The sequence below is a fragment of the Rhamphochromis longiceps genome, linkage group LG8, assembly GCF_057381845.1.
Source record: "Rhamphochromis longiceps isolate RC_006_pf linkage group LG8, R_longiceps_female_GT1.1, whole genome shotgun sequence".
NCBI lineage: Eukaryota > Metazoa > Chordata > Actinopteri > Cichliformes > Cichlidae > Rhamphochromis > Rhamphochromis longiceps.
The window spans coordinates 4,121,781-4,134,704 of record NC_140564.1 but is presented as its reverse complement, the minus strand read 5'-3'; the positions used below and the strand labels follow the sequence as shown (position 1 = coordinate 4,134,704).

General features: G+C 43.7%; 1 protein-coding gene across 1 annotated transcript in view; it reads right to left on the bottom strand.

The window, feature by feature from the left end:
* LOC146662928 (unconventional myosin-XVB-like) overlaps positions 1–4,204 on the bottom strand; it is a 71,866-nt gene extending 67,662 nt beyond the window's left edge. The window contains exon 1 of the mRNA XM_085415504.1: positions 4,167–4,204. The gene's annotated coding sequence lies outside the window, so the exon portion shown is untranslated. The remainder of the gene's footprint in view (positions 1–4,166) is intronic.
* Positions 4,205–12,924: the final 8,720 nt, after the last annotated feature.

Sequence of the window (12,924 nt, the reverse complement as noted above, 5' to 3'; positions counted from 1 at the left end):
GTGCCCCTGTGTTGCTGATCACCTTGTCAGACACACACTGTGGGAGACGTACATATTGTGGTCTTCCTGTCAGGTAATCAACAATCCAGGACACCAGAGAAGCATCCACCTGCATCGCTGCTAACTTATCACCCAGGAGGGTCGGCCTGATGGTGTTGAAAGCACTGGAAAAGTCAAAAAACATGACCCTCACAGTGCTCGCCGGCTGGTCCAGATGGGTGTAGACACGATTGAGCAGGTAGATGATGGCGTCCTCAGTTCCGAGACGAGGCTGATAAGCGAACTGAAGGGGATCCAGGTGTGGTCTTACTATGGGTCGCAGCTGGTCCAGGATGAGCCTTTCCAGGGTCTTCATGATGTGGGAGGTCAATGCCACGGGCCTGTAATCCTGGGGGCCACTGGGACGTGGCGTCTTTGGTACAGGGACGAGGCATGATGTCTTCCACATCACCGGGACCCTCTGCAGACTCAGACTCAGCATAAACAGTTTATGAAAGACTCCACACAGCTGGGGGGCACAGGTCTTGAGGACAAGGGGACTCACTCCGTCTGGTCCAGCAGACTTGCCTGAGTGAAGTCTCCTCATTTGCATCTCAACCTGGTATTGAGTGAAGGTGATGGGTGGGGGAGGGGTGTCAGGAATCTCACAGGAGGCAACATGTGAAGAGAGAGGCTGGCACAGTGGTGTGGCTCTGGATTCCAGGCTGACTGCAGGTGAGGTTGTGGGGGTGGGAGCAGACACTGTGGTGTCGAATCTATTGAAAAACAGATTCAACTCGTAGGCTCTATTCTCACCTCCCTCAGTTCCCCTGCTGTTGGTTGGCCTGAATCCAGTGATGGTCTTCATGCCCCTCCACACCTCTCTCATGCTGTTCTGCTGGAGTTTCCACTCCAGCTTCCTCCTGTAATTGTCCTTAGCCTCTCTGATCTTGTCCTTTAGTAACACCTGGATCTTCCTCACCTCCTCTTTGTTGCCCCCTCTGAAAGCCCTCTTCTTGTTGTTGAGGAGGGCTTTGATGTCCTTAGTCACCCACGGCTTGTTATTTGGGTAACAATGAACAGTCTGAGCTGGAACAATGGAGTCGGTGCAGAAAGTTATGTAGTCTGTGATACACTCAGTAAGCCCATTGATGTCCTCGGCGTGAGGCTCACAGAGTGTTTCCCAGTCGGTCACCTCGAAACAGCCCTGTAGTTCTGCTAAGGCCTCCTCTGACCACCTCCTGACAGTCCTGGTGGTCACAGGTTCCCTCCTCACAATTGGCACATAGCGGGGGGTGAGGTGAATCAGGTTATGATCTGACCTACCAAGTGGGGGGAGGGAGGAGGAGCTGTATGCATCCTTGACGTTAGCATACAGTAAGTCTAAAGTTTTCTCTCCCCTGGTGGGACAGTCCACATATTGTTTGAATGTTGGTAGTGTATTGTCCAGTGATACATGGTTGAAGTCACCCGAGATCACAATAAAGGCACTCGGGTGCTGAGTCTGTAGCCGAGCTATGGCAGAGTGGATAGTGTCACATGCAGCTGTGGGGTTAGCAGAGGGGGGAACATAAACAGCCACCAAGATGACGTGAGAGAATTCCCTGGGTAAATAATACGGCCTGAGTCCAACAGCACACAGTTCAGTGTCCGGGCAACAAATCCTTTCTTTGATTGTTATGTTGGCAGGGTTACACCACCGGTTGTTAACTAAAACAGCAAGCCCACCTCCTTTCCGCTTACCGCTAGCGATGCTGTCCCTGTCCGCCCGAACAGTGTGGAAGCCTTCCACGGAAGCATTCTCATCGGGAATGTCCTGGTGCATCCATGATTCGGTGAAACACATCAGGCTACACTCTCGGTATTCCCTCTGACTCCGTACCAGTGCTGAGAGCTCGTCGATTTTAATTGCCAACGATCGCACATTACCCATCACGATAGACGGCAGACACGGTTTAAACCTCCTCCTCGCTTCGAGCCTCCGCTGTCTCACCGTCACCTTTTTTCTTCTCTTCTGTCCTCGATCTCTGCATCCCTGATGTGTTTTCCTCCAAATTTCAGCTGGTACTTCTGCGGGCCTGGCCAGCGAACCGGCCGGCATCAGGGCGATCAGCTGATCTCTGGAGTAAACAGTCCGTGCGTGTAGGAGATGTGCCGCGGTCCCGTTCCTTGATAAAAGTAACAGTTCCACGGCCACCAGAAGAACAAAAACTCTCTCAATCCACATGATTGAGTAAGAGATAGAAAACGGAGGAAAATACAAGTCAGAAAAAAAAAAAGAATACGTAGAAAAAAAAAGCTAAACTAAGAGAAAAGCAGGAGCGACTGTAACAGGCTGCACGCTGGTTGGCGCATGCGCACTTGAACCAAAAAGTTCTACTTTGGTTTCATCTGACCACATGACATTCTCCCAATCCTCTGCTGTATCATCCATGTGCTCTCTGGCAAACTTCAGACGGGCCTGGACATGCACTGGCTTCAGCAGCGGAACACGTCTGGCACTGCGGGATTTGATTCCCTGCCGTTGTAGTGTGTTACTGATGGTGACCTTTGTTACTTTGGTCCCAGCTCTCTGCAGGTCATTCACCAGGTCCCCCCGTGTGGTTCTGGGATCTTTGCTCACCGTTCTCATGATCATTTTGACCCCACGGGATGAGATCTTGCGTTGAGCCCCAGATCGAGGGAGATTATCAGTGGTCTTGTATGTCTCCCATTTTCTGATGATTGCTCCCACAGTTGATTTTTTCACACCAAGCTGCTTGCCTATTGTAGATTCACTCTTTCCAGTCTGGTGCAGGTCTACAATACTTTTCCTGGTGTCCTTCGAAAGCTCTTTGGTCTTGGCCATGGCGGAGTTTGGAGTCTGACTGTTTGAGGCTGTGGACAGGTGTCTTTTATACAGATGATGAGTTCAAACAGGTGCCATTCATACAGGTAACGAGTGGGGGACAGAAAAGCTTCTTACAGAAGACGTTACAGGTCTGTGAGAGCCAGAGATTTTCCTTGTTTGAGGTGACCAAATACTTATTTTCCACCCTGATTTACGAATAAATTCTTTACAAATCCTACCATGTGGATTCATGGATTTTTTTTTCACATTCTGTCTCTCACAGTTGAAGTGTACCTCTGGTGCAAATTACTGACCTCTGTCATCATTTTAAGTGGGGGAACTTGCACAATCGGTGGCTGACTAAATACTTTTTTGCCCCACTGTATATACACATATATGATCGCTAGTATATAAACACACACGCACACACGCACACACACACACAGAGCGGTGTGAAAAACTGTTTGCCCCCTTCCTGATTTCCTTTTTTTGTTTTTCACACTTGATTTATTTACACACAAATGTAAATATTAGACAAATATATCATTATGATTAATGGGGGAAAAAATTTAAACCTACATGGCCCTGTGTGAAAAAGTGAAAGCCCCCTAAACCTAATAACAGCTTGGACCATTGCTTAGCAGCAACAATTGCAATCAGGCACTTGCAATAACTGGCAATGAGTCTTTTAGAGTGCTGTAGAGAAATTTTGTTTTTTCTTGAGCCATGGACTTGCTGGTATGTTTTGGATCAATGGTAGCCAAACAGCCCCAGACAATCACACTACCACCACCATATTTTACTGTTGGTATGATGTTCCTTTTCTGAAATGCTGTTACTTCTACACCAAACATAATGGGACACACACCCTCCAAAAAGTTTAACTTTTGTCTTGTCAATTCATAGTGTATTTTCCCAAAAGTCTTGAAGATCATCAAGACGCTTTCTGGCAAAACTGAGACAAGCCTTTATGTTCCTTTTGCTTAGCATTGTTTTTGGTTCTTGGAACTCTGCCATGTAGGCCGTTTTTGCCCAGTCCCTTTCTTATGGTGGAGTCAGGAGCACTGACCTTAATTGAGGCAAGTGATGCCGGCAGTTCTAAGGTCTTTTACCACAATTGCCACAAGCGTTATAAGTGGGGTGGGGGTCACATTTTCACACATGGCCACGTAAGTTTGGATTTCCCCCCCTTAATATTAGACACCTTAATTTGGAAACTGATTTTTACTTAATTGTGTTACCTTTGTCTAATATTAACATACAAAAACGTATGACATCAGGAAGGGGCCAAACACCACTTTCTCAAACACCATTGAATGTCATAGATTGCATAGATTTCCCCTCTCCCTCAGTAGACCTGGCCTGGTGTCCTCGAATGTGGCTCTGGATGACAATGGCTTTCTGTTTGAAGAATCTAAAGTTCTTCCTGCAGAGGAAACCCCTTATGTTTCTCTGGATGGTGATGGCAGCCCATGTTTGAGTGCTGCTCCATTTTTCTTCCAGCTGCTGGTACAGTTGCTCCTTAAGGAACACCTAAATGTAGTTGCATATACAGTAAATGAAAATCTGCTTTACCTTTCTAATTAAAAACAAACTAAATGGTGAGATGATTGAACAATTTGTCACCTTGGTGAGTCCCAACTGGTACTGTCCCTCCTCAGCACCCAATATTTCCAGCAGAGCCACTGTCTGATCTCTGTCTGATATTTCATTTAACTCCTGGGCCTTCAGAACCCCATACCTGGATCAGAAAGACATGACACCTTTAAGACCTTTAAGCACCTTGTCCAACATTTGTGCACACACTCATAATGCAGTGGATGCCTACACTGCAAAAACTCAAAATCTTAACAAGTAGATTTGTCTTATTTCTATTCAAAAAAAAAATCTAATCACACTTAATATAAGACAAAATCAGGTAAAGAGTAACATCTAAGAGGAAAAATCTGTTGATGGAACAGTGAAAATTTTCTAGTTCAAGCTCCACAGTTTAAAAACAAGTTCATATATCTTACTGAGTTGTTACTCTTTAGCTGGTTTTGTCTTATTTTAAATGTGATGAGATTTTTGACTAGAAATAAGACAAATATACTTGCTAAGACTTTGAGTTTTTGCAGTGTAGGGGGCAACTTGCAATCAGTATCTTGCCCAAGGGTACTTGCAGATTAAAGAGCCAGAGAGTGAACCACCAATCTTCAGATTGGGAGACAACCCCCTCTACCACCTGAGCCACAGCCCTCCAGAACAGAACGTGATTTAAACATATCAGATTTAATTTGCCACCAATCCTTATCGATCATTTGATGCCAGTACCTAAAAAATGTTTACATTTTATTTCTCATGGAGACAGCAGGAACTTTCAAATTTGCTAAGATTTATGGAGAACCTTTGGTTCGAGGCAACCTGGAGGGAAATTAGTGTTTAAGGAAACTACAGTCATGGAATTTACATTCACTTAACACATGGAATTTAGTAGTTTATAATATTATATTAGATCATAACAAGAGAATAGCTGACACATGTCATCACTAAATATGTGGTATGAAAACAAAAAGATCAGAACTGATTAATAAAAAGGTTTAAAATAGGGACACAGCTTTTTAAAAAGTGATACCAAAATTGGGAGCGGCGGAAGACATTTTTAGATTATTTACGAGTACAACATTAATTAAAATAAAATACAAGTAATGATATGAGGAAGAGAATGGATGGATAGAAGTAACAGTCCTATAATAAAAATCCTACTTAAGTGCATGCCAAAGTTCTTATGATTAACAGACACTAAACAAAAAATTCAATGTCTTTAGTTTTAGTCTTTGACAAATGGATTAAATCTGTCAACAATAAGCTTTCTGCATATGTTTATGGCAGTGTTTCTCAAATTTTTTGTTATTCCCCATTTTGGAAGCCGAATAACATTCAGGACCCACTTCTCCCTTCACATTTTCTTTTTTTTTGTTTATTTTTATTTTAAAAAATACAGTCATTCATCTTAGATTCACTTGTGTTTTTTACTCTGGTTTTTCACACCACTGTTTTATTGAAATTTTTGTTTTTTGTTTATAAATTTAAACTGAAAAGAGTGAATAGTTACATGTAGTTTGAGCTACATTAACGTTCATGAATGATCATCTGCTTGGAGGAAAGTGAGAAGCAAACTATCTTTTAGCAATGAGCTCAGCACTGTATGTATGTTTGCAGCACCTTGAGACAAAGTAGGAGTACTGAATCCTTATTGGAAAACCTTCTTTCCGGATGTGGATGGTCTCCAGCAACCCCGCATGCCTCAGCTGTGCTGACACATAGTCCACATCAAAGATACCAGGAAGCTGATAAGAAACATGTGAGAAGTAACACATGGTTTTACATTGTCTTGTAATTAAAAAAAATCTCCAATTTCATGAATAGTAAGGGATGTCATAATACTACTTTAAGAGATTTTTATCCATTGTACCAATGTTTTGTTCCGATTTGTGATCCTAAATCTGAATCCTTCTAGAAAAACAAAAAAGGTTCAGAACCCAATTTATCTGGCTCCCACTGGGAACCAAATATTAATAGAATCTGGAAAATGAACTGTGATGACATCTGTGATGTGATGGCATGTCTTGTGAATGAAAAACGGAAAAGGTCTATTTAAATTTTACTGTAAATGTAAACTATGTCCTTCAAAAAACCTATTTATTATGGTCATACAAGCATTACTGCTACATATTGGTAAACAGCAGAGTAGCTGACAAAAACTGGCATCTTGGTTTCATGGTCCCAGTTCTCAACATTTCAATCTAAGCATTACACACCTAGGAACAACTAGTGTAATTCCATGGCAACCCAATCCACAGGTTTCATCTTCAAATTGTTGACCTTCTTTAAACTTCTGAGCCCTGAGCTGTCAGTAATAATGATACCAACCCAAGTCTCTAACCCTAACATAAACCATTACTAGACAAGCAAATAGTACTTTTTGAGGGAAAAAAGTAAACCGAATTCAATTTTTTTGTTCATTATTCTAAATAGGGTTAGAATTAGGGTTAGGGTCCTCAGTGATTATTTAGACCTCATGACTTAGGGCAGTGTAGAAATTGTTCCACATTACACATATGTCACAAGTTAATGGAAAAGAAATATGTGTATTACTGTAAAATTGGTCTTGTTACCTTGACATAGTTTGGCTTCAGACAATGAATGAAGGAAGTTTTGCATCTAGAATATCAAAGAAAAATACAGTCACAGGTTATTCCTAAAGGCAGAGTTAAAATCAAGAAAGCCTGAACTGCAAATGTTTTTAATAATAAATCCTATGTTTTGTGTTGACATCAGTGTTTACCATTTTTTTACTTGTCAAAAAAAGTTGCTATATAATCATAACTAAACTTGTATCAAATGAATCTGTCAAAACTATTTGACAGCCCTATGAATGGAACCATTTGCTAAAACTGTATTTTCTACACAAGCAGTGAAAAAGTATCCCTTCTGATGATACTGAGCTGGTTTCCAAACAAATCCACAGATTTGATAATGATGCTCTGTATCAGCCAATTTCCTCTGTTGGTACCTCTCCAAGCGGGTGGTAAGTTCAGTCAAGGACTGGAGGAAATGCGAAGCCGCAGTAGTGGACTGTTGGCGCTGGCCCCTTCTTTTCCAGCCCAACTCTGTCTGCTGAACATAACTGTCTTGAACCTTCTGGAACAGCTCTGACACCATCTGTGGCCATATAAAAGTTATAATGTAAATATCCCTATAAAATATGCAATTTATCTGTAGGTACTTGATTCTACATATGAAAAACAGTTTAAATCTTAGAACATTGTAATTCTCACCCATTCTGGTGAGAACTGTTATAAGAATAGGCTTTATATCTAAACACAAAGTGTTCCCTCAGTTGGAAAGCCACCTGTCTCATAACTTTTAGTTAGAGCCTACACCACCCACAGAACACCAAAGATGTCCTTTATTGGACTAAATTTGGTCAGCTCTATCAGTTATGCCCTTTAAAAAAGAATTTAAGACTTTGTTGATATTTGGTTATAAACTAAAAGGATCCTGGAATAATATCTAGCATCTGATGAAAAAGAAAGGTGGGCAGTGAGTGAGGATAGACAGTGATGAGCATCAGAACATTTGGATGTTGACCACTTTTAAGGGCGCATTGTCTCTTTTAAGGAACAATAAGGTAAATATCAAACTAGCAATAAGATTGTTTACATTTATCTCTCAGTGCAGCCGACTTTAATCTATTAAAATTAAATATCAGAAAACTGATAATTTTATGGATGAACGTGTTGCAGCCAATTACTGTATAAAAGATGGAGGACACTGTTCCCATTACTCCCACTGTGCAAAAGCAAAGCCAAAATGTCCCTGCAATCTTGCATTTTTGTATGGACAGTAGTGACTGGGGATACACTCAGTGTCAAACTCTCACCCACACACCCACAGGATGTGACCGTGAACAGTTCTTCACAGCTGTGTTACTGCCATAGTCAGTTTTTATGAATAGTAAGTCACTATCCTTATTTTAGACAAAGATATGCCATCAGCAGCCCAGTTATTGTAAATATCAGAATTATTAGCAAATTGATTTTTTTCTTTTGAATTTTTGATATGAAACTGAGGATGATATAAAACAAACTGAAGATTTGAACAATACATCCATCCATTACAAACTCATAGCCTGGTAACACAGAAGTGAATCAAGCTTTGTTCATTTTATTTAATAGCATCACTTAGAATCTCCATTACTATCAAAAGCTACATCCACCTTGGGGAAAACAAAATAAGAAATCATTACTTGGCTCCATCACATTATTAGAACAATGACTGCATAAAAGATGGACAACATAGTTCTACTTCCTCCCATGGCATAAAAATGATGGCAAAATGTCCCATTTTGGGGGAGTCTGTGGAGTAGTGACTTGGGGTGGAGTTGCTGCGTTGAAGATGTCAGGGAGCTGCAAGTCAAATACTCTTAGAGCACAACTTGACAATGTTGTGCTGCAGGGTTATGGTATGGAACCAGCAGACCACAGAAAATGACATGGCACTTTAAATGGTGTAGTAGAAGGTCAGTAGGATGTTATTACTGACAGAGAAGGAGTTCAATTTTCTAAGGAGGTACATTGACTGGTGGAACTTTCTCAGGTTGACCTCAGAGTTGGGGAGAACCTCAGGTGGCTGTTGCAGATGGTCCCCAAGTACTTGTACTCCTTTATGATCCCTACAATGACCCATGGATAGTGATGAAGACAGCCACTACAGGCAGTAAGTTTGCCCACTAACAAAGAAATGATCAATTTATCATTTATGTATTTATTTTGCCTGTCCTGTCCAGCACTGTAGCAAACAGTATTATTGTCTGAAGGCCAAAAAAATGCCCAACAGATTTATTTTTCCAAGTGGACCAGAGGGAAAGAAAAAAAGAGGTAACGAGTTGAGAAGGCTCCCAGTATCAGCTCGTTACCTGTAAAAAACACTCATGGGAGCTAGTAAGCTTGCTCATTGATTGCAGATCAAACACATATTTCCTTCATGAAAATGAGAATTCATTTATAACTTTTCTGAAAAACATTTTGCTAGATTTATTTGATATTGTTCTGTCTCTCACTGTTCAACAAACCTACCATTAAAATTATAGACTGATCATTTCTTTGTTAGTGGGCAAACTTACAAAATCAGCAGGGGTTCAAATCATTTTTCCCTGACTGTATATATTTTAAATATATAAATTTTCTAAATCTAACTGGGACTCGTGGTGACCGCGGTGTTCCAAGCCGAGACAAAAATGGACGTGTCCTCCTTACTGCAGCTGAACAAGACCAATGATGGGTCGAACACTTCCGCGATACTCTGAACCAACCTGAGCCACCCCAACGGTTCGAGGCCGAAGACCTGGCACCTTCCATGGATCTTCTTCCTGTCGATATCGGACAAATCAGCATCACTGAAGTCAAGACAGCGATCCGACTCCTCAAGAGTGGAAAGGCAGCAGGCCTGGACGAAATCCTCGCCGAAATGCTGAAGCATGGCGGACCCCATCTTGAAGCCGCCCTTACAAGACTCCTAAACGCCTGCTGGTCAACATCACATGTACCCGATGATTGGACAAAAGGCACCATCATCAAACTTCAAAAAAAAGGTGATTTGGGTGACTGTAACAACTGGCGGGGCATCACGTTGCTGTCGGTACCCAGGAAAGTGTTTTGCCTCGCTCTTCTGAATCGGCTACAACACGCAGTGAACGAACGATTGCGAGAAGAGCAGGCTGGGTTTCGGAGTGGCCGGTCATGCGTCGAGCAAATCTTCACCCTCCGCATGATCATTGAACAAACATTGGAATACCAAAGGAAGATTTCTATTAATTTCATTGACTTCGAGAAGGCTTTTGACAGCGTCCACCGGCCGACTCTATGGGCTATCCTACGCCACTATGAAGTCCCTCAGCAGTTTGTAGATGCCTTTCGTTGTCTCTACTCAAACTCCCGTTGCTGCGTCCGGACGGAGGACGGCTGCACAGATTTCTTCAAGATCAATACTGGCGTCCGACAAGGATGCGTGCTATCCCCTTTCCTCTTCCTGTTGGTAATTGACTTCAAATCAAATCAAATCAAATCAAATCACTTTTATTGTCACATCACATGTGCAGGCACATTGGCACAGCACATGCGAGTGAAATTCTTGTGTGCGAGCCCCACAAGCAACAGAGATGTGCAAACACAACAACACAAACGAGCAAAATACAAGAATGGCCAACCTGAAACTAATAAATATATGTACAATATATAATAGTGTATGCATTTCTGGATGTGTATACTAAATATTTTCCTACGTGTGTGTGTGTGTGTGTGTGTGTGTGTGTGTGTGTGTGTGTGTGTGTGTGTGTGTGTATACACATTTTTACAAATTAAATAGTAAAAAAAAAAAAAAAAAAAAAAAAATAATAATAATAATAAGATATATAAAATATACAGAGTTGAATATGTGCAAAACAAGTGGCATTTATATACAGTGTGGAGTGCATAATGTTGAAGTTCCAGTAGTGAAGCTGAGGTGTCTATGAAGTGTTCAGCAGTCTGATGGCCTGATGGAAGAAGCTGTCTCTCAGTCTGCTGGTACGGGACCGGATGCTGCAGAACCTCCTTCCTGATGGAAGCAGTCTGAACAGTTTGTGGCTGGGGTGACTGGAGTCCTTGATGATCCTCCCCGCTTTCCTCAGGCACCGCTTCCTGTAGATGTCTTGGAGGGAGGGAAGCTCACCTCCAATTATCCGTTCAGAGCACCGCACTACTCGCTGGAGAGCTTTGCAGTTGTAGGCGGTGCTGTTGCCATACCAGGTGGTGATGGCACAGTGATAGAAGGTCCTGAGGATGCGGGGGCTCATGCCGAATCTTTTCAGTCTCCTGAGAAAGAAGAGGCGCTGCTGCGCCTTCTTCACTGTTTTGTTTGTGTGTACTGACCACGTAAGATCCTCAGCCAGATGTACTCCAAGGAACCGGAAGCTGCTCACTCTCTCCACAGCAGTGCCGTTGATGGTGATGGGGGTGTGTACTTCTCTGCACCTCCGGAAGTCCACTATCAACTCCTTTGTCTTTGCGACGTTGAGGGTGAGATGGTTGTCTTGACACCAGTGGGTCAGGGCGCTGACCTCCTCCCTGTAAGCCGTCTCATCACCGTTGGTGATAAGACCCACCACTGTAGTGTCGTCCGCAAACTTCACAATGATGTTGGAGCTGTTAGTGGCTGTGCAGTCGTAGGTGTAGAGTGAGTACAGGAGAGGGCTCAGTACACACCCCTGTGGAGCACCAGTGTTCAGTGTGATGGGGGATGAGGTGATGCTGCCCAGTCTGACCACCTGGCGTCTGTCAGACAGGAAGCTAAGGATCCAGCTGCAGAGGGAGCTGCTCAGTCCTAGATCCTGCAGTTTCCTGTCCAGCTTCGAGGGAACGATGGTATTGAATGCTGAGCTGTAATCTACAAACAGCATTCTCACATACGTGTCTCTCTTCTCCAGGTGTGACAGGGCAGTATGTAGTGTCAGGGCTATGGCATCATCAGTGGACCTGTTGTGGCGGTATGCAAACTGTAGAGGGTCCAGTGAGTCGGGTAGTGCAGAGCAGATGAAGTCCCTGACCAGCTTCTCGAAGCATTTGCTTACGATGGGGGTCAGGGCTACAGGTCGCCAGTCGTTCAATGAGGAGATGGTGGAGGATTTGGGTACAGGGACGATGGTGGCCATTTTGAAGCAGGCTGGGACTACAGACAGAGAGAGGGAAAGGTTGAAGATGTGCGTGAACACTCCAGCCAGCTGAGCCGCGCATGACTTGAGGACGCGGCCTGGGAATCCCGTCCGGACCAGTAGCTTTGCGTGCGTTCACCTTCCTGAAGCACCTCCGCACATCCTCCTCAGACACAGTGTGCGCACTGACGTCATCCGCGGTGCGCACACTGTCCGGTCTCATGGTGTTCGCTGCGTCGAATCTAGCGTAGAATACGTTTAGATCCTCACACAGAGAGGCCGTGGTCTGCGGTGTGCTGGTTTTCCCTCTAAAGTCTGTGATCGTGTTTAGTCCCTGCCACATACTCCGAGGGTTGTCAAACTGTTGCTCCACCCTGTCCCTGTACTCACGTTTGGCTGCTTTGATCGTCTTCCGGAGTTGGTAATGTGCGTGTTTGTAGTCCGATGTGTTCGCGGAGGCAAAGGCGGTGTTCCGTGCCGCCAGTGCCGCGCGAACATCTCCGTTAATCCAGGGTTTTTGATTTGGGAAGGATTTAACTGTTCTGGATGGGACGACATCTTCCACGCATTTCCTGATAAATCCACAGACTGAGTCTGTGTACTCATCAATGTCTCTGGCGGCCACGTGAAACATTTCCCAGTCCGCGTGATCAAAACAGTCCCACAGCGCGGACTCCGATTGGTCCGTCCAACAGTGCACCGCCCTCCGGGTTGGAGCTTCCTGTTTCAGCTTCTGCCTGTAGGCGGGCAGGAGCAGGATGGAGCAGTGATCTGATTGGCCGAATGGGGCGCGGGGGAGGGCTTTGTACGCATCCCGGAAAGAGGTGTAACAGTGGTCGAGTAGCCGGTTTCCACGTGTGTTAAAAAGGATGTGTTGATGGAG